Below are 24,303 nucleotides of genomic sequence, written 5' to 3'. Positions count from 1 at the left end.
GACCTTTACTTTCCTTTAATCATCAGCAATTTTATGTTACCATTGGGTGCTCTCTGCTTGTTAGATGTGGAATTTCAACGAGAGCTGTGCATTCAAATGAAATTTATTTTGCACTCTAAATGACACAGTAAGTTCAGCATTTTATTGTTGTTCTTCTCCATGCTTTGTGGCGCATTGGGTGGCAATTGCAGTTTATTTAGCATTGTCTATCCTCAACCCAACAAGGATCTAAAGCATGCAAGGAGCCAGCCTCGAAGTCCGGTGTAAATGCCAGTACACGACCAGCCAGCATAAAGCATTTTTATAGGACCACTTTAAATATATCACCAGAATGTGCTGACCTAAATTGTAAATATTGATTAAAGTTGCTGGTGAACGCAGCAGGCCAGGCAGCATCTCTAGGAAGAGGTACAGTCGATATTTCGGGCCGAGACCCTTCGTCAGGGTTGAAATAACCAAAAACAGCTGTCTGTTACTGTTGTTGAACTAAAAGTATACAAGTGACACAGATATTACCAAGTCTCAATTATGTGTTGTCATGCTATGATATGTTTGCATGCAAGCAAAGTCTTAGTAATTCTGAGAAAAAAATTGGGTTTTTCAAGGACAAAAAACATTTAACTGCTAGAGACTAAAGGGGAATCTCAGTATTAATTTGAGGCTGATGACTGTTCTTTATTAATCACAAAGTAATCTTCTGAATTTCTAATAAAGGCAATAAACTAGTTTTTCTTTCTAACTGCTTGCAGTATCTGTATGTTCACTTCTCCTGCTTCAGGGATCAATATGCCACTAGATTTATACATACCAATATTTACAAGTTTCTGACTGCTTTAAAAGAGATCCCTTTCTATTATTTCCAGCAAAGCAATTACCTGTATTTTTCCCTCTCTTTTTACTTCATCTACTACCTTCCTGAACGTTTGCATAACCAGCCTCTGTTCTTTGTGACACACATAAAAGTTGCTGGTGAATGCAGCAGGCCAGGCAGCATCTCTAGGAAGAGGTACAGTCGATGTTTCGGGCCGAGACCCTTCGTCAGGACTAACTGAAAGAAGAGCTAGTAAGAGATTTGAAAGTGGGAAGGGGAGGGGAGATCCGAAATGATAGGAGAAGACAGGAGGGGGAGGGATGGAGCTAAGAGCTGGACAATTGATTGGCAAAAGGGATATGAGAGGATCATGGGACAGGAGGCCCAGGGAGAAAGAAAAGGGGGAGTGGGGGAAGCCCAGAGGATGGGCAAGGGGTATAGTGAGAGGGACAGAGGGAGAAAAAGGAGAGAGAGAAAAAGAATGTGTGTATATAAATAAATAACGGATGGGGTACGAGGGGGAGGTGGGGCATTAGTGGAAGTTTGAGAAGTCAATGTTCATGCCATCAGGTTGGAGGCTACCCAGACGGAATATAAGGTGTTGTTCCTCCAACCTGAGTGTGGTTTCATCTTTACAGTCAAGGAGGCCATGGATAGACATATCAGAATGGGAATGGGACGTGGAATTAAAATGTGTGGCCACTGGGAGATCCTGCTTTCTCTGGTGGACAGAGCGTAGGTGTTCAGCGAAATGATCTCCCAGTCTGCGTCGGGTCTCGCCAATATTTAGAAGGCCACATCGGGAGCACCGGACACAGCATATCACCCCAGCCGACTCACAGGTGAAGTGTCACCTCACCTGGAAGGACTGTCTGGGGCCCTGAATGGTAGTGAGGGAGAAAGTGTAAGGGCATGTGTAGCACTTGTTGCGCTTACAAGGATAAGTGCCAGGAGGGAGATCAGTGGGGAGGGATGGGGGGGGGATGAATGGACAAGGGAGTCGCGTAGGGAGCGATCCCTGCAGAAAGCAGAGAGAGGGGTGGTGGGAAAGATGTGCTTAGCGGTGGAATCCCGGTGGAGGTGGCAGAAGTTACAGAGAATTATATGTTGTACCCGAAGGCTGGTGTGGTGGTAGGTGAGGACAAGGGGAACCCTATTCTTAGTGGGGTGGTGGGAGGATGGAGTGAGAGCAGATGTGCGTGAAATGGGGGAGATGCGTTTAAGAGCAGAGTTGATGGTGGAGGAAGGGAAGCCCCTTTCTCTAAAAATGGAGGACATATCCTTCGTCCTGGAATGAAAAGCCTCATCCTGAGAGCAGATGCGGTGGAGACGGTGGAATTGCGAGAAGGAGATGACATTTTTGCAAGAGACAGAGTGAGAAGAGGAATAGTCCAGATAGCTGTGAGAGTCAGTAGGTCTGCCAACATCTGCAGATTTCCTCGTGTTTCTGTTCTTTGTGTACTTCTTATGGGTTGCATTCCATCTTTTCATCTTCTCCTTCAATTCGCCGTAACAGTGATAGTTCCTCTTGTCCCTCCCTACCAGTCATGAGCCTCCACATCCTACACATCATCCTCTGCAACTTCCGCTATCTCCAAAGTGATCTTACTACTAAATATATCTTTACCTTAGTACCCACCCCCACTTTCCACAGGGATCACTCCCTGACCTCCATTCAGTGTCCCAAACACAAGTGTCCCCAGCCTTTCGAACGATCGCTTTATGAAACCTCACTGTTACGAAAGACCTACATTAGTTCCCTGTTTCTGCTAACAGGTGTTTTCACTGTTATGAAGAAAGGCAGCGCGCGAAAAGAAAAGCAGCCGCTCTCCCCCGGATTCGGAACGGCATTCTCGCCGGCATTGCTTAAACAGATGCCTGTGAGCAGCCGTTTGCAAGGTGAATTCTAAGGTATCGGGAAAGCCTGAAAGAGCTCATAAGGGTGTTGCACTTAGCATAAAACTAGACATAATTAAACGTTTTGATCGTGGTGAACGACGTAAGGACAACGTGAGTTTGGCTTGTGGAAGTTGACGGAGATGATGTTGAAGAGGTTTTGGCATCCCATGACCAAGAACTGATAGATGACGAGCTGATGCAATTGGAAGAGGAAAGGATAATAATCGAAACCAAATGAGTAATGATGAAGTACAACTTTAATTTTGAAATGGTACGTAGCTTTAGGGCATATTTGCAAGATGGTTTGAATGCTTACAAAGAACTGTATGATAGAAAAATGTGTGAGGCTCAGCAGTCAAGCAAGCCTTCCACATCAGCCACAGCAGACGACGAACCTCGACCTTCGACATCGAGGCAGGCAGAGATAGCAGAAGATGAGCTGCCTGCCCTGATCGACGATGAGATGACACCCCAGTGTCCCACCACCCCAACCCCCAGGCCGCAGACAGATACCGATTCGCAGAGAATGCAGCAGTAGCTAGGAGGCACTCAGCATATCTTTAAGAAAAAAGCCAAAATAAACGTGCTAATTAATTAGGTGCCACCTGGCACATAATTGTCAGCCCAGATCAGAGGCAATGCAATCGGCAATTGCCTCTGATCTGGGCCGACGATTACGTGCCGGACAGCACCTAATTAATTAGCACGTTTATTTCGGCTTTTTTCTTAAAGATGTGCTGTGTGCCTCCTGGCTACTGCTGTATACCTGCATGCTTCGCAGTTCGATATCAGTTCGCTGCCCGGAGCATGGGGGTCACTGCACCACCCAAACTCCGACGAGTCAGCCTAACACACCATCATCAGTGTGCTCGGCAAGCTGACTTCCCAATTCCCGTAAGTGATACTACACTGTACATACATTATCTCTACTTTATATCGGCTGTGTATTTTTACATGTTATTTGGTATGATTTGGCAGCTTCATAGTTTAAAGATTACTGGAGAGCGCTTACACTGTGTTTTTGCTGACAGCGCTTGTGCTGTGTTTCTGCCGAGAGCGCTTGCATGAGATTTTTGCTACAGAGAACTGTTCAGGCAATGATTGCGGAAAAGTATTTCTACTTTATATAGGCTGTGTATTTATCATATCATTCCTGCTTTTACTATATGTTACTGTTATTTTAGGTTTTATGTGTTATTTGGCATGATTTGCTAGGTTATTTTTGGGTCTGCGAACGCTCACAAAGTTTTCCCATGTAAATAAATGGTAATTGCTTCTTTGCTTTACAACATTCCGGCTTACGAACCATTTCATAGGAATACTCTACCTTCGGATGGCGGGGGAAACCTGCAGTCCTTCCAAGTGAGGCAACACTCCTCTCGTGAATCTGTTGGGGTTATTTATTGTCTCCGGAGCTTGCAGTGTGACCTCCTCTACATTAGTGAGACCCATTGTAAATTGGAGGACCGCTTTGTCGAGCACCCTCTTCTCTCTCTGCTGAAAGTGGAGCTTCCCAGTGATCAGACATTTTAATTCCCATTCAGACATGTTTGTATATGGCCCCGTCTTGTGCCTAGATGAAGTCACCCTTAATGTGGAGGAACAACACCTTGTATTCCATCTGAGTAGCCTGCAACCTGATGGCATGACTATCAATTTCTCCTGGTAAAAAAAAATCACTCTCCCTCCCCTCCTCTATTTTCCATGCTAGGCTTTTACCTCTTCTCATCTGCCTATTGCCTCCCCTTGGGTCTGCTCTGCTTCCCTTTCTCCTCCACTCCCCTCTCCTATGGGATTCCTTCTTCTCCAGCCCTTTATGTTTCCTACCAACTTGGCTTCACCTTCATTTTCTAGCTAGCCTCCCGTTCGACTTTTTTATTCTGGTATCTTCCCTTTTCCTTCAGCCCTGAAAAAGGGTCTCAGCCTCAAATTTCATCTGTTTAATCATTTGCATAGATGTTGCCTGACCGGCTGAGATCCTGCACCATTTTGTGTGTGCTGCTTTGGACTTCCAGCATTTGTAGACCCTCTCGTCTTTCTGAATCATGCTGGACCCAGCTTGCTACCTGCAATATTCTGTACACTTGCGTTTTCTGGTCTCATGCTCCATTGACCTGCAGGCCTCATTACTGTTGCATTGAGTGAAGTGTTCAAAGTTCAACGTTCAAAGTAAATTTATTATCAAAGTATATATATATGATACCATATGCTACCCTGAGTTTCATTTTCTTGTGGGCATATACAGTAGATGCAAGGAAGTACAAGAGAATCAATGAAAAACTACACGCAAAGAGGGGCAAACAGCCAGTGTGCAAAAGAAGACAAACTGTGCAAATACAAAACAAACAAATAATAATAATAATAATAAGTAATAAATAATATTGAGAGCATGAGTAGAGTCCTTGAAAGTGAGTCCATAGTTTGCGGAGTAAATTCAGTGTTGAGGTGAGTGTATTTAACCATGTTGACTCAGAGGCCTGATGTTTGAAAGGTAATAACTGTTTCTGAACCTGGTGGTGTGGAAATCGAGACTCCTGTACCACCTTTCTGATGACAGCACCCTTAAGAGAGCATGACCTGGATGGAGGTCAAGTCCTTGATGTTTTCTTGTGGCAGTGCTCCTTGTAGATATGCTGAATGGTGAGGAAGGTTTTCTTCATGATGGACTGGGCTGTATCTATTACTTTTTGTAGGTTTTTCTGTTTTTGGACATTGGTGTTTCCGTACCAGGCTGTAATGCAACCAGCCAGGATATACTCCAGTGTGCATCTATAGAGGTTTAACAAACTTTTAGATGACCTGCCAAATCTGCACAAAATTCTAGGAGTATTGAGCTATTCTTTTGTAATGGCACTTGTATGCTGATCACAGACAAATTCTCTGAAATGATAACGCCAAGAAATTTTAAAGTTACTTCCTCTCCCCACCTCCAATTCCCTAATGAGGACTGGCTCATGGACCTCCAGTTCCCTCCTCCTGGAGTCAATTAACAGCTCTTTGGATTTTTTTGACATTGAATGAGAGGTTCTTGCCATGACACCGTTCAACCAGATTTTCAGTTTTCCTCCTATTTGCCAATTCATCAGCACCTTTAATTCAGCGAACAACAGTGGTGTCGTCAGCAAACTTGAATATATATTGGAGCTGTACCTAGCCAGACAGTTATAAGTATAAAGCGGTTAGAGCAGGGGGCTAAGCACACTGCCTTGTGGTCTACCTATGGGAGTGGAGATTGTAGAGGAGATGTTGTTGCCATTTGAACTGCCTGTGGTCTGCAAGTGAAGGAATCAAGGGTCCAGTTTCACAATTAAGTATTGAGATCTAAGTCCTGAACTTTATTAATTAGCTCTGAGGTGATCATAGTGTTGAATACAGAGCTGTAGCCATTGAAGAGCATCTTGATCTTCACTGGTCATATGTTCCAGGGCTGAGTGAAAAATCAGTAAAATGGCATTTGCTGTTGACCTATTGTGGCAGTCGGCAAATTGGAGCTGATCCAAATTGCTCCTCAGGCAGGAGAAAATATGTTTACTAACAAACGTTTTAAAGTACTTCATCACAGTGGATTTAAGTGCTAATGGACGACAGTCATTGAGACAGGCTACCACTTTATTCTTGGGCACTGGTATGATTGAAGGCTGCTTGAAGCATTTGAGTACTTCAGACTGCTGAAGCGAGAGTTTAAAGATGTCAGTAGCATTCTAGCTAGTCAATTAGCATAGATCTTCAGTACTCAGACAGGTATACCATCTGGGCCAGATGCTTTCCATGGGTTCATCCTCTTGAAGAATGCTCTCATATCACCCTCAAGCACAGAAATCAGAGGGCCATATGGGCCATGAGCAGATGTTAGTTCTCAAGCCATGGATGCTGGCGCCCCACCCATTTGCTCTGTTCGCTTTTTGACAACCTGCAGCTACCAAAGATCTTTGAACTGATTTAAAATGTCTCTGAGAACACTTTAAAAGGATTTAAGTAATTGAAAAATAAAAAAAATCAATTTTTTCTTAAAACAAAGTTATATGATGTAAATTTAAAGCATGCAATAAAATATTTTAAAAATCTATCCCACAATTAAATTCAACAACTCTATTTAAATAAATAATTCCATGTCCATCACTGGAACTAGATGCAAGAAGATATATACATCTGCATTAAAATGTGCTCATCAGCAAACTGCAGGTGTGAAAATCAAAGATGAGCTTATGATGAAGAACACCTCGTTGGTGGTTCCTGGGGAAAGGCCAGCAAAAGAAGAGTATCTTTAAGTCCATTAACATGAATTGAGAATGTCAATGGATCCACTACAGATCCTCATGGCACTGAGTTAATAAGTCCCCCCAAAATAAAAAAAAGATTTTTTCTCCTTTTCTCTACTTCATCTTTTTATTGATCTAATACAATAATCTTTAACATCATTAAGATCATACAACACAGAAGCAGGTGTTTCGACCTACCAGATGCATGTCAACAATTATGATCACTTAGTCCATTGTCTTCAATGCGCTGACACATCAAGTGCTCATACAGATACAGAATAAATTCAGTAATATTTTTAATAGAGAATTCTGAATTGAATTGAATTGACTTTATTACTTACATCGTTCATATACATGAGTAAAAATCTTTATGTTACATCTCCATCTAAATGTGCAATGTGCAACTTATAGTAATTTATAATATATAGTATGTACAATAGGATAGTCAATATATCATAGAAATACAATTGTGTCAGCATGAGTTAAGCAGTCTGATGTCCTGGTGGAAGAAGCTGTCCCAGAGCCTGTTGGTCCTGGCTGTTATGCTGCAGCACCATTTCCCAGATTGTAGTAGCTGAAACAGTTTGTGGTTGGAATGACTCGGGTCCCCAGTGATCCTTTTGGCCCTTTTTGCTCACCTGTCTTTGTAAATGTCCTGAATAGTGGGAAGTTCACATTTACAGATGTGCTGGGCTGTCTGCACCACCCTCTGCAAAGTCCTGCGACTGAGGGAAGTAAAGTTCCTGTACCAGGCAGTGATGCAGCCAGTCAGGATGCTCTCAATTGTGCCCCTATAGAAAGTTCTTCAGATTTGAGGGCCCACACCCAATTTCTTCAACTGTCTGAGGTGAAAGAGGCACTGTTGTGCCTTTTTCACCACACAGCCAGTATGTACTGACAAGGTGATTAAGAAACTGAAGAATTCAGAGATTTTATTAATTTAAAGGAGTTCTGGACAACAAAAATTTTGCTTCCCAAGTACTTTTGGGCTGCTGATCATAAAAACACGATGAAATTTCCATATCATGCACCTGCATTGCAAGACAGGTGTTAGAAAGGCTATAAAAGTATCACACACACACACCGTTCTATACGTTACATTCACATTGCACTTCAATGTGATTGGTTTGCGATCATGTTGATGTGCATGCTCTACGCCAATAGCACGTGGTGTGTACTCATTAAAATAAAGTAATTGATTTTTCAGAAGTATTTGTGATAACAAAATGTCTTGTTAATGTTGCACCAGCTGCAATACTTTCTGTTATATTTGTGATGAGTATGCACTTCAATCTAAACGACAGAGCATGACTTCTCTTATTAAGAAAGCCTATAAGCTGTACTTTGGTTGTGAAATTAGTGATCAAGACAAAGCTTGGGCTCCTCACATTTGTTGCATTCCATTTAGACTTCTCTCCTGCAAATCTTGGCACTGTCATTGATGAGCTGGGTGAAAAGTTTCACCAGCACATTGCGGTTATGAAGAAATGGTATCAAGACAACTGGAATCCATCAATGTTGGCTGATTATTATTGGACACCAAGTGAGAAGCTTCAGACACTGAATACAAATGAAAATCATCAACAACACATTTTTATCTTCATTGAGCTATTGCAAAGTGTCAGCACTGTTAAGCAATTAAATGCATTACATTCAATAAAAGTTAATTTCTTGTTTCTCCAAAATTCCTATGCGATTCAGGAAGTCTGAAATTTGTGTTCAGATTCAAGCAATCTATCATAACCAAAAAAAAATTGAAGAACCAATGCTTTTGAGAAAATGTGTTGTCTAGTGTTATGTGTTGTCTGTGGTAAATTATCTTAAGGCTACTTCCGAGAAATTGTTTCCACCAGTTAATAAAATGATAGTGAGTAACATTACAGAATATGGGGGATGTCTGAAAGAATTCAAAAATGTTTTGTCACAGCTCATCTCAAAACAAAATGAAAATGGTTGATTATCTGGTACTTTGTCTTCTGTTTCCACTCTAGATTTCAAGAATGCAGAATACTACACACAGATGTGTTTTTATTGGCAAGATGTAGGTCTTGACTGAGTTTTGATGGTGAATATTGATAGATGTTGCTGGAAAAAACCAAGGGTTTGTGGATATCGACTCAAACTATAAAATAGTTGTTTTTTCCTGTGACCTCTACAGCTGTCTTTGCTGTGATACCAAATGGTGGGTATCAATAAGCAAATACAATGAAATGAAAATCAGTATAGAGATAATTATTCAATGCTCTTCTTTGTGTGCTTTATTTGATCAGATGATTACAGGATTTATTTAATTATATCCCTGCATTTGGAATATCCCATCTACATTCAGCATTTTTTAGAACAGCTCTTGCTGCTTCGTTCTGGGAAATAAGAAGTTATAAGAAATAAGGAGTGAGTTTAGAAATTAAAACACATACACTTTCATCATTAGGATGTTGATTAAAAAGTAAAATTAAACTGAATTCAAATTATGAATATTGTTTTGAATATGGTACAGCAGCCAATTTAAATTTATGAACCTATGTGTTTCTTTGTATGCTTATGAGGTTACGTGATTTTTGAGTGCGGTACAGCAGCCAATTTAAAAAATCACATTTTAAGATACAAATCCTGTTAAAGCAAATTCCATGTGGTCATACTCTCCAACATGGTGATTAAATCAGATTAGTTTGCCTTTTTCGCATCGGTCTGCCTCAACATTATTAACTTGACACTGAGGGAAAACTAGCCTGGGAATAACAACCGACATCATTGTCACCATGGAGGAGTACAGTAGAAATGTCTGTTTAGATGAAGTATCAAACAAGAAGTGCTAGTCCATGAAATGTTTAACTAGGGTCTAATAACTGATTGGTTCAATAACTGTATTTAAAATGGTTGAATCAACTTATACAAAATAATTTGAATTCAGTTTAATTTTACTTTTTAATCAACATCCTAATGATGAAAGTGTATGTGTTTTAATTTCTAAACTCACTCCTTATTTCTTATAACTTCTTATTTCCCAGAACGAAGTATGTAGCTAGGGTGCCTTAGAATGTTGCACAGTACTGTAGTAATTTTATGTATTGCACTGTGCAGCTGCCACAAAACAGCAAACAAATTTTATGATATGTGTGAGTAATGATATGTATGTATCATTATGTGCCCATGACTTTTGCACAGTATTGCACAACCTGTAATGAATTAGTTAAACAATTAAAGAATGCTTAATCAAACAATATATTTACAATATTACCCAAACTATTACTGAAATATTAAATACACAACATTCATTGCTGCTTAGCTGTAACTCCAACTCAAAATAGAATGAAACTCAACTCAATTATATATAGAGAGAGAGGTAATGTGTATGTGTATTTTTCCCTCGATCTCAGGTCCTTTTCCAGAGGTCTGAGAGTTTGAGGGTTCAGCGCCATATCCTTTCTATTCCTGGTAGGGCGTTCTTCTGGACTGAGATCTCAGATGTTGTTCCCGGGATTTGTTAGAGCCTCTCCCAGTCCAGGTGTCACAGCTCCAAGTTCTCCTGTCACCACCGGGAGTACTCTGGCTTTAACCTTCCACGTCTTTTCTATCTGTTCTTTCAAGCTCTGGTACTTCTTCAGCTTCTTATATTCTTTCTTCCTGATGTTACTGTCATTCTGAATTTCCACATCTGTTACCATTGCTTTCCTCTGTTCCCTGTCCAGTATTACTGTGTCTGGTTAATTGGCCAGTACCTGCTTATCAGTCTGTATTTGGAAGTCCCACAGGATCTTAGCTCCATCATTCTCCACTACCGTCTTGGGTGTTTCCTATTTGGACTTGGGAGTGTCCAGTCTATACTCAGTGCAGATGTTCCTGTGCGCAATTCCTGTAACTCAGTTGTGACCTTCAGTGTATGCTGTCTTTGCACTCTGCCACTATGTGCTGAATGGTTTCAGTGGATTCCTTACCCTGTCTGCTTCTTAGGTCTTGTCTGTTACCCCTGCTTCTATTGCTCTTGTGCTCAGCGCCTGTTCTTGTGCTGCCATGAGCAGCGCCTCTATGCTGTTCCTCAGCCCTGCCACTTCCAGCCACCGGTAGGACTTCCTTATGTCAGCCACCTCTAGTATCTGCTGATGGTACATCCTGTGCAGTGGCTTGTCCTCAAATGGCCTCTGGTCCTCTGGCTCTGCTTCACCCTCTTCCATTTCCATGTCCTCTGCCTGCTGTCTGAGGTATTCACCTAGCAGGTCATCTTTAGGGGCCACCTTCCTGACATACTCATGGATGTTTTGCAGCTCGTCCAGGACTGTGGTCTCGACACTTCCAAGTCCCTGTCTTCCTTTATTCTGGCAGGTGTACAATCATTCAATGTTGGACTTTGCATGGAATCCTCCATGTATTGTTAGTAGTTTCTGGGTCTTGATGTCAGCAGCTTCCAGTTTATTCCTTGGCCAGTACACTATTGCAATTAGGTATCTGATAACTGGTAGGGTGAATGTGTTGATGGCTCTGATGTCGTTCTTCCTATTCGGCTGGCTTTTTAGAACCTGTCTCACTCTTTGGAGGTATTTGGAACCTTCCTTGCATCCTTATCGTGGCGTTCACGCAGGTATCTGTAGCTGTCCCCAGGTATTTGTAGCTGTCCTGTAGAGCTGGTGTGTGGCCTTCAGGTAAGTCGACTCCTTCAGCCTTGATGAGTTTGCCTCTGTACTCTGGTAGCCAGAGCTGTTAACTGTTGCTTGGCATTTTCCCGGGCTTCAGCTATGGACATATCTCTGTACTCCTTACTAGATTACCTTTGCACCATCTGAGAGTTGTGGAGGATTGGCTTGAACTCATGTTTCTTGATCAGCTCAGTTCTGCGGTGATGTTGCTGTGGTGCATCGCGATTGTATGTCTTCCAATTCATTACCATCGTCTGCACTTTTCCAGTGCAAATGACTCTGCTGTACACCCTTGTAAGGTGGATTAGTGAGCCTATGTCTCTTTCATTTCTGCCATACAGCTTGATGTCATCCATGTACAGGAGGTGGCTGATGGTCATTCCACTCTTGAACCTGTACCCATATCCACTGTTTGAGATGATCTGGCTTAGGAGGTTCAAGCCTATGCAGAACAGCAGCGGGGATAATGCATCACCTGGTATATTCCACATCTGATGGACATGTGCTATTGGCTTTAAGTTAACTTCTAGCATTGTCCTCCAACAGCCTATTGAGTTCCTAATGAAGGTCCTGAGTGTCTTGTTGACCTTTTACACACCCAGGCATTCCAGGATCCATGGGTGGGGCTTTGAGTCATATGCTTTCTGGTAGTCGATCCAGGCTGTGCTTAGGTAAATTTTGTCTAGTCTTGGAGTCTCGCATGACTGCTTTGTCTATCAGCAGTTCGTGCTTGGATCCTCTGGATCTGTTACCAACCTGCCTTTGAGCAGGGCTCAAGAATTTACACACATTCCTTCAGCTTGGTGGCTGTGATGCCTGATAGGAGCTTCCATGTTGTTGACAGGCAGGTCATAGGCCTGCAGTTTGCTGGTGTTGCTCCTTTGTGAGGATCTTTCATTAACAGTCCTGTCCTTCTTTGGGTTAGCCAGTCAGGGTGTGAGCTTGCTTCAAGCACCTGATTCATTTGAGCTGCCAGCCATGGATGTAATGCTTTAGGTTTCTTCAGCCAATAGGCGTGGATTATTGCAGGCCCTGGTGATATCCAGCTCTTCATACTTGCTACCCATTGCTGGACATCGGTTGCTGTGATGGTGACTGGTTCTTCCTTTGGGAGATTGCAAAGGCTTGTTTGTAGGCCTTTCAGCCATTGGACACTGGCGTTATGTGTTGCTTCTTTCCCCCATATACACTTCCAGTACTCCTCAGTTGCTGTTTTGGTTGATTCAGGTACTGGCATGCAGTTGCTCTGGAACCGTGTGCATACTTTTCCAGGTTCTTTGGAGAAAAGTGTATTTATTCACTTGGCTTCTGCGTCCTTGGTGTAAATCTGTACTCTGGTAGCCAGAGCTGTTAATTGTTGCTTGGCAGTTTCTAGGGCTTCAGCTATGGACATATCTCTGCACTCCTGACAAGATTAGCTTTGCACCATCTGAAAGTTGTGGAGATGGGGATTCAACTTGTGTTTCCCAATCGGCTTGGTTCTGCGATAATGTTGCTGTGGTGCATCGTGATAGTACGTCTTCCAATTCAACATGTGATGGTAATCCTCTGATGACAATGTTTAATTGCTACGGAACCAGTTGTCTTTCTGTGAATGTGGAATGTGGACGATGGTCTTCGCTGTTGCCAGAGTCCCCACGTGCACTTGATATACCCTCTTTCATGTGGGTTGCTGTTGAAGCAGCATTCCATTAATTCCACGTTGTCCAGTCTCGTCCATTTATGGTTTGTTCTGGTAGCCAATTCATCACCAGATGGTCCCGGTTCCCCAACCATTGACGTGGACCTTGTTTTTGAGCTGGCATGAGTCTTCTTGTTCTTGTCACTCTCATCCAGAGGCTTTTATGGGCAGAGGGGTCCAGCCCAAGACCCTTAATGGACAGCTAGCACTGAAACTCAAACCCCTGACCCCTGCACCGCAGAGGGCAGTGGTGCAGAGCTGAAATAGTTTGCAGAGTCAGCCTCCGCTTCTGGTGGCCTTGGGCTCAGCCCGAGTGCCAGTGGCATCCTGCTGATATAGCTATCAAACTATATATACACATATATATATGGCTCTTGAACTCAAACCCATGGTTGATGAAGGCCAACACACCAAATGCCTTCTCAACAACACTGTCAACCTGCGCAGCTGCTTTGAGTGCCCTATGGACATGGACCCTAAGGTCTTGCTGATCCTACACACTGCTAAGAGTCTTACCATTAATATTATATTCTGTCTTCAAATTTGACCTACCAAAATGAACCACTTCACACTTATCTGGGTTGAACTCTATCTGCCACTTCTCAGCCCAGTCCTGCATCCTATCGATGTTCCACTATAACCTTTGACAACCCTCCAGACTATCCATAACACCCCCAACTTTTGTGTCGTTAGTAAACTTACTAACCCACCCTTCTTCTTCCTCATCCAGGTCATTTATAAAAAACACAAAGAGGAGGGGTCCAAGAACAGATCCCTGCGGAACACCACTAGACACCGTCCTCCATGCAGAATTACAAACCATCTGCGGTCAATCCAATTCTGAATCCACAAATCTGTGTCTTAGTTTTGCTTTTACTTTAAGCGAGGCACACACATGTGGCTTATTGGTGTAATGATGTATGCCATTCATGTACTTTTACATATAACCTATAATGAATTATTTAAACAAGCAAAGGATGCTTAAACAAAGAATATAATTAAAATATTCCTGAAATATTAATGAAATATTAAATACACACAAAAGAAACATCCTCTCCGTTTCCACTCTATCCAGGCCTTTAAATATTTTGTAAATTTCAATGAGACCTCTTCTCAGCCTTCTTAATTCCAGTGATTATAGGCACAAAATCGTCAAGCGCTACTCATTTATTAACCCTTTCATCACTAGGATCATTCTTGTAAACCTCCTTTTGAACATCCCTCTCCAACACCTGCACATCTTTCCTTACATTTGAGGCCCAAAACTGCTCATAACACTCCAAATGTGGTTTGACCTATGACTTCTAAAGCCTCGGGATTACATTCTCACTTTTATATTGTAGTCTTCTTGAAATGAAAACAACAATTACATTTGCTTTCCTTACTGACTCAATATGCAAGTTGACCTTTAGGGAATTCTATTTATTTATTTATGTATTTACACATCATGGAACAGAGTCAACTGCCCTAATAAACCCAGTAACCCCCCTATTTAACACTGCTTAATCACAGGACAATTTACAATGACCAGTTAACGTACTAACTGGTACATCTTTGGACTGTGAGAGGATTCCCCTTTGATTTCTGAATTCTCACCCCACTGAAAAAAAATTTCCATATCTTTATCATTTCTATCAAAATGCATGACTATACACTTCTCCACTCTGTATTAAGTCTGCCACTTCATTGTCCATTCTCCCATTCTGTGCAAGTCCTTCTGCAGGATCCCTGCTTCTCCGCTTAACTTTGTATCATCCAGAAACTTGGCCACAAAACATCAGTTTTGTCATCTAGATCATTAACATATAATGTGAAAAGTAGCGGAGCCAACAGCGAGCCCTGGGAAACATTAGTCACTGGTGGCCAACCAGAGAAGTCCTTCTTTACCTTACTCTTTGTCTTCTGCCAATCAGACTATCATTCATCCATGCTAGTACCATTCCTTAATATCATTTGCTCCTATATTTTTTAGCTGCTTTAGGAGTGGCAGCTTGTCGAAGGCCTCCTGAAATTCCAAGTAAGCAAAATCCAGAGTCTGGTAACACACACAAAATGCTGGATGAATTCAGCAGGCCAGGTGGCATCTATGGAAAAATGTACCGTTGATGTACTGGGCCGAAACCCTCGGTAGGACCAGAGTCTAGTGATTCTTAATAGATTATTACTAACCTTATATAACAAAATAAACCATATTCATAATAAAATATAAACAAAAATGAACTGTGCAATACCTCGCAAAATACTTGAGGATCTCAACAGCCCAGACAGGATCTATGGAAAAGAGTAAACAATTGACATTTCAGGCCGAGACTCTTCATCAAGACTGGAAAATAAGATGAGGAGTAAGAAAGTAAGAAAACTTTTCTTCCTCTGATTTCTCATCTTTTTTCTCCAGTCCTGCTGAAGGGCCTCAGCCCGAAATGTCGACTATACTCTTTTCCACAAATGCTGCCTGGCCTGCTGAGTTCCTCCAGCATTTTGTGTGTATTGCTCTGATTTCCAGCATCTGCAGATTTTCTCTTCTTTGTGCAATACCTTTTCACTCTTTATATTCAAAGTCAAAGTTCTCAGTACGGTTCTACTATATTCCTACATATCAATTAATAGCTCTGCTGCTGCTCATGTAACTCTCTGGGGTGGTATCCTATTACAATAACTGAGCTGCTTCCACACCCAACCCAGCCCCTCCCTCTCCAACAGCAGAAAGATCTTACACTGTGGTCCTTCCCTACTGAGCCCTTGTGGTGGCTGCTCCAAGCTTCAGTGAATCACTCACCATGTATTTCTGCAGCCTTAAATGTACTAATCAGCAGCATCTATTCATGGACTTACCAACGTGCTGACAGACCAACAACTTTCAGGCAGACCAAAGGGTGCCTTTCACCAAGCCGGTGATCTGCCAACAGCACTTGATGTTTATCTCTGGGTGTGTTCCTGGGAACAGCCTTTCAATCAGTGAACCCTCTATCACGCAGCTTTCTCCACACCGTCTTCACAAGCCCACAGTCTACAAAGAGGTGAGCTACTGCCTCTTCCCTACGACATTCATCCTGTGGGCAGTGTGCTGTGGGAGTAAGGCTTCAGGCATGCAAGAATGGCACCTGTCACTGCTAGCCACAAAAGGTCTTGGTGCCTTTTGAGGTCTGCCAATAAGACTTTCTGCCAGATGGTCTGGACAATTTGCTCAGGGAACTACTCCACTGTGTCCACTGAGTCCTTCTACTGTGTTTGCAGGATGTTCTGTACTGACCATTGCCTAGTGGACTTGTAGTCAAAGATATTGATTCAGAAGAACTTTTCCATGAAGGACAGGTAGTGTGGCAACGTCCAGCTAACTGGGATGTTACATTGCAATGGGGCCAAACCCAGCCTTTGCAACACTGGGGACAGATAGAGACTCAACATGTAGTTGTATTTGGTGCCCACTAGGTTCTATGTACCGCCTGATGCAGCCACACATGAAGGTGATCATCAGGGTGAGGGCAGTTTTTTCCTTCGTCATTCAGGCACTTGTGCATTGTGGCCCATCTGACCTGTTCAATCTTGGATCCCCTGATGAAACAGAAGACAGCATAGGTAATTCCAAAGCTGGAGGAGTGGGAGATGAGCCACACCTGTGCCAAGTACAGCAGCCCTGAGACCTGATAATCGGTTATCAATAGGGAATGCCCTCCCCATAGTCCCAATTTCAGTTTTACCTTCCTAGTCCACTTCAGTCAATTCTTTTTGCATGCCTCAGTTCCTCCAAACCAAATCCGCAGCACTTTCCTGTAATCAGACCTGATGTTGAATGGGACGCTGGATTGGATGGTCAGTTGCTGAAGAGTATGGCCTCACTCTTCCTGTGGATAACGTTGGCTCCTGATGCCAACTCAAACTGGTCGCAGATGCTGATCAATCTGCAATCTGACCTTGCATCTGAGTGGACGATGATGGCATTGTTCACATCCAGGGAGGATTTTACTTGAGTCCCTCCACTACCTGGCAACATCACACCTCTTATAGTTTTGTCCTTCCTGATGGCTTTGGCAAAGGGTTCTATACAGCACACCAACCAGACAGGTGACAGTGGGCACCCCTGCAAGACTCAAGACCTGATGGGGCACCTATCTGTTTCCCATGCATTGATTTGGACTGCACTTCAGACGGGTATGTGTAGAGCAGATGGATCCAATTATTGATTCCCTCCCAAAATCCATTTTGGAGAATACAGCCATTATGTACATGTGTGATATCCTATCAAGTGTTTTCTCCTGTTCCAATCTAACCAGGCAGGCACCCCTCCCCCACCCTGCATATAGGAAATTATGCCTCTGAGCAGCACGAGGCTGTCAAAGGTCTTCCTGATATAAAATATTTATTCACTCCATCCATCATTCCTTCTGTCCCTATCACTACTTCTCAAGCATCATTTTCCAGTAATCTGATATCTGCTCTTTATTTCTAAATAAGTTAGATTTATTTGACACATGTACATCAAAACATACAGTAAACTGTGTTGTTTTAACAGCAGTGACCAAAATAGTCCAAGGATTGTGCTGGAGTCAGCCCGCAAGTGTTGTTACCCTTCCAGCGCCAACATAGCATGCTCACAACTCACTAACCCTAGCCAAACTTCTTTAGAATGTGGGAGGAAACTGAAGCACCCAGAGCAAATCCACTCTTCCATGGGAAGACCGTACAAATGCCCTACAGACAGCAGTGGGAAATGAACCCCAATTGGTGATCGATTGCTGGCACTGTAAACCATCATGCTCACTGCTACACTGGCGAGTCATGTCTCTTGTCACTCTTACACTTTATTCATCTGAAAAAGCTTTTCAAAGGTTCAAAGGTCCAATTTATTGTCAGAGAATTGTATACAATATACATCCTGAAATGCTTTTTCTTCGCAAACATCCACAAAAACAGAGAAGTGCCCCAAAGAATGAACGACAGTTAAATGTGAAAGCCCCAAATTACCCCCCAGCAAAAAAAGTGCACCCGCTACCGAGCACAAGCGTGAGCTAGGCAATAGCAAAGACACCGACCTTGCAGTTACCCAAAGACTATCACATTTCATTCAGCATTTGACAAACCACAGCTTCTCTCCTTCCCTCCCTGGTCTGTTCTGTATCAAATTATGGTATTGCTTTGCACTGTTGTAACTATATGTTATAATTATGTGGTTTTTGTCAGTTTTTCAGTCGGTTTGTCATGTGTTTCTGTGATATCATTCTGGAGAAACATTGTATCATTTCTTAATGCATGCATTACTAAATGACAATAAAAGGGGACTGCATGTCCTCATAATCTAATCTAATCTAATCTAATAAGGGAGAGGGAGGGCTCCCCCATTTTCACAGCGAGCGGGAGACGTAGCAACAACCCGCTGGATTACAATGTTAAAAAGTCTGTTTTGTTGCTTTTTGCAAGCTCAGTGCTCGAAGATCACAAAGATCTCAGGTCTTCGGGCCCACAGCGAAAGATTTTCTGGCCTCCCTGACGACACACGCGTCTCCTGCCGTGACACCGCTTGTCTCCAGAGCCCCGAGATCTTAGGCTTTCGAATTCCAGCTGGACTCTCAGGCTGAATCCTTGGCATGCCGAACAACAACGGCCGGTCCTGAAACCCCGAGAACCGGTCCCATTCCCACAAAGAACTGAAGTCTGCGTGTAACTCCAGGTCAGAGTCTTCAAAAGAACCCTGAAAGGGAAAAATAAAGATATTAAAGATAATAAAGATATTATCCTCTTTTTTGTTATTTGCTATCTTACCTTCATACTTCATCTTTTCTCTCGTTACTGTTTTTCCGGTTGCCAGTTTATTGTCCTGTGCACAGCACGGTGATGTACAGATATAATGAATAACTTACCCACAGCAGCATCAGACATGTAATACAAAACATAAATTTTACAAGATAATGAAGAGAATAAAAAAAAAGATAATTATACATAAATCATGCAAGATAATAAAGAGAAAAAATACTGTTTAGTTTTTGGTCCTTATGCATACAGTCTGAGACGAGACAATTATAGTGCAATTGGGGGTCCGTAGTGTGCCATTGTCAAGGTAGCATTAATGTTTTACAGCTCAGGTCAATAACCTGGTGGCTGTTGGAAAGTAGAAGGACCAGTGCCTGGTGGTATGCGACCTTTGACCACCATACCTTCTGCTTGACAACAGCAGAGAGAAGAGCGGATGACGCGGATGGTGGGGAATCTGCCAAGAAGCAACCTGTCTGAACATCTTAAACAGGTCGCCTGTGAAAGTTTGTTAGAGTATTTGGTGGCATGGCAAATCACCTGAAGCTCTACTAAATGAAAAGCTTTAGCATGATTAATTTGAGACTGCATCTATGTGTTGTAACCAGGGCAGGACTAGAAGCTCCAATTTTGCATCGTCTCATTGGATGTGGTAAGACCAAACACAATGCCCTCAAGCAGCTTTCCTGGATTTGTACGGTTTGCATGGTAAATTTGTAGAATTCAGGCACAGCTGAATGACACTCTTGGCCGTGCAGAGGTCAGAAAATAGTTGGGCAGTTTGCTTATTAGGTTAGGGCAGCAGATTTCTTTGGCTAAAGGACAGTAGTGAACTAGAAGTGTTTATACTACAATTTAGTTTTTCTGCTGTCATGATCATCATTACCGGCCTTGTCTTCTGAGTTTATTTAATTAATGGAATTTAAATTTTACTGCTGTAGTGAAGACTTTGCTTTTATGCTTCCAAATACTTGATATATACATAAGTGACTTGGATGAAAATGTGGATGGTTGGGTTGGAGTAGACAGGTGATACTTTTTTCCCAGGATCAAAATGTCCAGTATTAGGGGGCATGTATCTAAGGTGAAAGGGGAATAGTTCAAAGGAATTTTAGGGCAAATATTTTATACAGAGAGTGATGGCTGCCTGGAATCCTCTGCCAGGAGTGGTGTTGGAGACATAAAATAAATACATTAAAAAATCTCCTAGATAGATACATGAATATATAGAGAATGAAAGGATATGGATGATGTGCAAACAAAATGTATTAATTTAAGTTGACATTATTAGCTTAATTAGTTAGGTACATTAATATAAGCATGTGGGCCTGTTCCTGTGCTGTAATCTTCCAAGTTTCATAACTACTCCAAGCCTTTAGATCATAACTAATAAATGAATCATTTTGCTTCTATTTACTTATTAAATAGTATACTCTCTGAATGGTTCAAAGTGATGTGAAATAGCAATATGGAATTAGAGCTTGTGGAGATTTGTCTATATTATGTAAAAAAAACAATTATTCAATTGAAATAAGTTTTTACTTCATTTGTCATTATGAGCAGCAAGTTAAAATAACCTCAGAATCTGCTTTGGTGTTGTTAGATTCTTTTCTTTTTTCATTTTCATCTGAAGATGATCCATTTACCTGATACTTAAATCCCTTGACTTGCAGAGTCACAACAATCAGCGACTCTCCTTTAAGTGGATCCATTGAAGTATAACCTGAAGTTTTCCACAAATATTCTTTGTATTGATTTACCAATAACTAGCTGAAGATAAACATGCTTGTGCACTCAAGCTCTATTTCTTAGGTGAATTATTCATTTTTATGTACAACTGTGACGGATATCCTCCATTTGTTAAAATGATTTTGCAACCTGTCAAATCTTATTAGGAATTTCACTGTAAACTGAGTAATCAAGTACTTGTCGCTACATGGGATATGTGAGGAATGAGTCATTCGTGTTTGTAGTATAATCAGGATTTTCAACTCTAAGGAACTTCCGAATAATTTCTGACTACGTTTTAAAGTCCTCTTACCTTTGCTTTTTTGTCTAAATCCATATGCCACCTCTGTTTATGGCAATCATCTGAATGCTTTGAGAAGCATGCAGTTTAAAACTACAGCAACAGACCGTATCTGAAGGAGACCATTTAGCAGTAAATTCTGGAGTTGTTGACATTTTTTCTCCTGAGCCCAAGTGGAATGTGAAATGAGTGTGCCATTTCTGGAAGAAATCCAGGTACGTTGCATGTTCCAGTGACCTGCCTTCACATGCATTGTTAACTTTAATACATTTATCTTTCTCTCTTGCTGCTTCTTGGCTGAGTTTTATTTTTTAGGCTGATCTTAATCAAATAATTCCCTGTATTTAGTTGTGTGATTTGTATACACTTCACTAACTAGGCTTTGGAACACAGGAAGTTGATCAGTAACAGACGAGAAGGAACAAAATCGGAAAAGAATTGTGAGAGGGATAAGAACACCATAGGGTTAGATTTGGAGTGGAGAGGAAAAATAGACTGCAGCACTGTGAGAGTGAAGCTACAAGAAGGAGGTATGGAGGAAAAGCTGCAAGTCCATAACAAGCTGCAGGTGAGGTGAGACCTAAAGTAAATGATTCACATGAATCGTGGCTTTTTTTTCTACTTAGGCATTCCCTTGGGATCGAAGGTGACTTGCGCCAACTCCAATTTTGTGGGTTCTGAAGAGAATGAGGAGACCAACATGGGAACTGCCCCAAAGATGGGGCAGGAGCTGGCTGATGGGGTGGTTTGCAAGGCAGTTCACTCATTCTAAAACCTTCACTGGGCTTCAGTGTGCTGCCAGTACATGGATGTGTGGTTGATAATACCTTCTCTACTTTGAATTATCATGGGTCATGCATTCCCAAATGCCAGTGCAGAAGTTGCAGTGCAAGAAAGTTTTGAGTATGTTCTTAAGTCTTTTCCTCCACCTAGAAATTCTTTCCAGAGCTTAAAATATGCTGTTTGTTTCTAAGTCAGGTGTTGGCATGTGAATGACATTGCCAGCCCAACCTAGCCAACTGAGAATATCCAGAGCCTCAATGCTAAGATTATTGTTTGGGTGGGGGCCACTGAATGTTCATGCAGCGTCTCCATCCAAATTGTCAACAGTTCTGATGCAAAGTGTCAACCCAAAACATTGTCTGTCCCACAGTCTCCACAGAAGCTATATGACCCGTTCCAACAATTGTTTTTTCTCTCTCCAGATTCCAGCATCCGCTGTCTCTCATGTCTCTGACTGTATTCACTTTTCCTTCCAGGTTTTTAGGAAGATTATGCTGACCAAATGTTGATGGCATCTCTCATGACATGAAATGTATACTACAGATAGGTTAGGTGTCAGAAGCATACAGAAGGTCGGGGATAGCTACTTTGTATCATGTCAAAGGCTGTGGTAGTGCATTGAATTTTATCACTGATATCTTCATGAAAGTGTGGCGCGTGGCCAAGTGGTTAGGGCGTTGGACTAACGATCTGAAGGTCATGGGTTCGAGCCTCGGCCAGAGTAGTGTGTGTGTCCTTGAGCAAGGCACTTAACCACACAATGCTCCAGTCTACCCAGCTGATAATGGGTATCGTCAAAAAGTGCTGGGGGTTAACCTCGCAATAGACTGGGAGTCTCGTACTCTCAGTGGCTTCATGCCACGGAAACCAGTATAAGCACCGGCCTGATGGGCCACAAGGCTCGTGACAGACTTTAATCTTAAATCTTCATGAAGAAGTGACTCCAGATAAATGGAAAATAGTCCATATTTTCTAAATTCTCATACTGGCTTTTCTTCATTATGAGAGGGTTATGTTGTAGTGTGGAGGCATTTTGGGGATGGTAGATGTAAAGCTCACCCTTTCATATTCTCAGTGATGATTTAGGGCTTGGCCTCCGAATGTGTAAAAGTTGACACACCAAAGCATGACTAAATAGGTTCAGGTGACTTCGGTTCCAGAATGAGATTGTTTTTGACTGAAAAGTTTCTCATCACATATGAAGATTAGTTAACTCCCACAGCAAATTTACTGGAGGTGAGATGTAATAGCTTGGTGAGAAATATAGAGAAAATTTGGGCAATGGTGCAGCCAGGATTCACATCTGTATTCACGTGGATTAGCTCTGTAGTAGACTAGTTTGTTTTTTTTACTATGATTTGAATCTTGGAAATAACACAAGAAATAATCAAAATTTTGGGGTTAACTTAATTTGAGGAACGTGTTCCAGTGAATCACACAAATAATGGAGTCAAGGGTCTACAGAAGTTGAAAAGGCCATGTATAGTGGCTATTGTGGCTGGCACTGCTCTCTACCTTTTACATTTCTAGCAATGACATACTCTGCAGCAGACAACGGGGAGATCCTTCAGTAGTTATTGCCAAAAGTGAGAGAAAACACAGCCCCTGGTAAGATGTGATTGGCTCGGAAGGAAAGGAAAAGATTATTTCCACGGAGCCCTCCTCCTGTCAATATGTTTGGAGCATAATAATGCCCTAAAAACAGTACTAGCTTATCAGAGAGATCTCCAGTCCAAATATTCATTCCTACCATGCCCCAAGCAAGGGATGACAAAGTTATCACATTACCTATGTTATGACATGTCCTGATGACTGTTAGAATGACTCTGCCTGATTTCCAAGCATATCTTCTTCAATCTTCATCAAAAATTTCCCCCAAAATCTTCATCAATAGAAGTGTTTCCATAAGGTGTTCAAAACTGAAGCACACAACGGTTGATCTCTTCAGACAGCATTGCACAGACAAGCTGTTAACTCCTAGCTAACAGGAGCCACAGGGTGTGGGCTTCCTTAAAGTCCATTATAACTGGAATTTGTGCAAATCTTTGAGGCTTCTCTAACAAGAGGAACAAGAACTGATTTGATAAGAGTGACGAGGAACCTGACCAAATATTTTGCTGTAAACCTAATGTATTCATGAATTGGACGTTCCAAGTTTTCTCAAGGGAAATGGTACAGCTCTGCAGGTGCCAGAAGGCCAGGGACCAGCAGAATGGAGAGTGGTTGGAAGCCTCTCTGTCGAGTATAGGCTCTTCAGCAATGTGAAGGTCTTTTATAGCCAGACCATCAAACTCCCTGATAGTGAAGAATGAAGGCAAGCTAATTAAGGACAGTGAGGCATCAATGCCTACTAGAAGGAACACCATCCCACAGAAATGTAGCTTACCAGCCTTTCTGCCACTCCTAAGTGAGCTAAGACTTTTCTTTTTGGAGCAAAGGAGGATGAGATGTGTCTCAACAGAAGT

At 42.0% G+C, this 24,303-nt stretch overlaps 1 protein-coding gene across 4 annotated transcripts in view; it reads left to right on the top strand.

Moving 5' to 3' along the window:
- The window catches only part of LOC134353010 (rho GTPase-activating protein 6-like), a 201,673-nt gene that overhangs the window by 41,273 nt on the left and 136,097 nt on the right, over window positions 1-24,303 (top strand). Inside the window, exon 2 of one of the 4 annotated variants that reach the window (XM_063060786.1) lies at window positions 18,702-18,946. The exons of 2 other annotated variants lie outside the window; for them this stretch is intronic. The gene's annotated coding sequence lies outside the window, so the exon portion shown is untranslated. Of the gene's footprint in view, window positions 1-18,701; window positions 18,947-21,607; window positions 21,624-24,303 lie in introns of those variants that run through there. One more of the 4 variants, XM_063060789.1, reaches the window with a different exon arrangement.

The sequence above is a fragment of the Mobula hypostoma genome, chromosome 10 (assembly GCF_963921235.1).
Source record: "Mobula hypostoma chromosome 10, sMobHyp1.1, whole genome shotgun sequence".
NCBI lineage: Eukaryota > Metazoa > Chordata > Chondrichthyes > Myliobatiformes > Myliobatidae > Mobula > Mobula hypostoma.
Note: the sequence above shows the minus strand (reverse complement) of the source record. Positions and strands in the feature narration are given on the sequence as shown.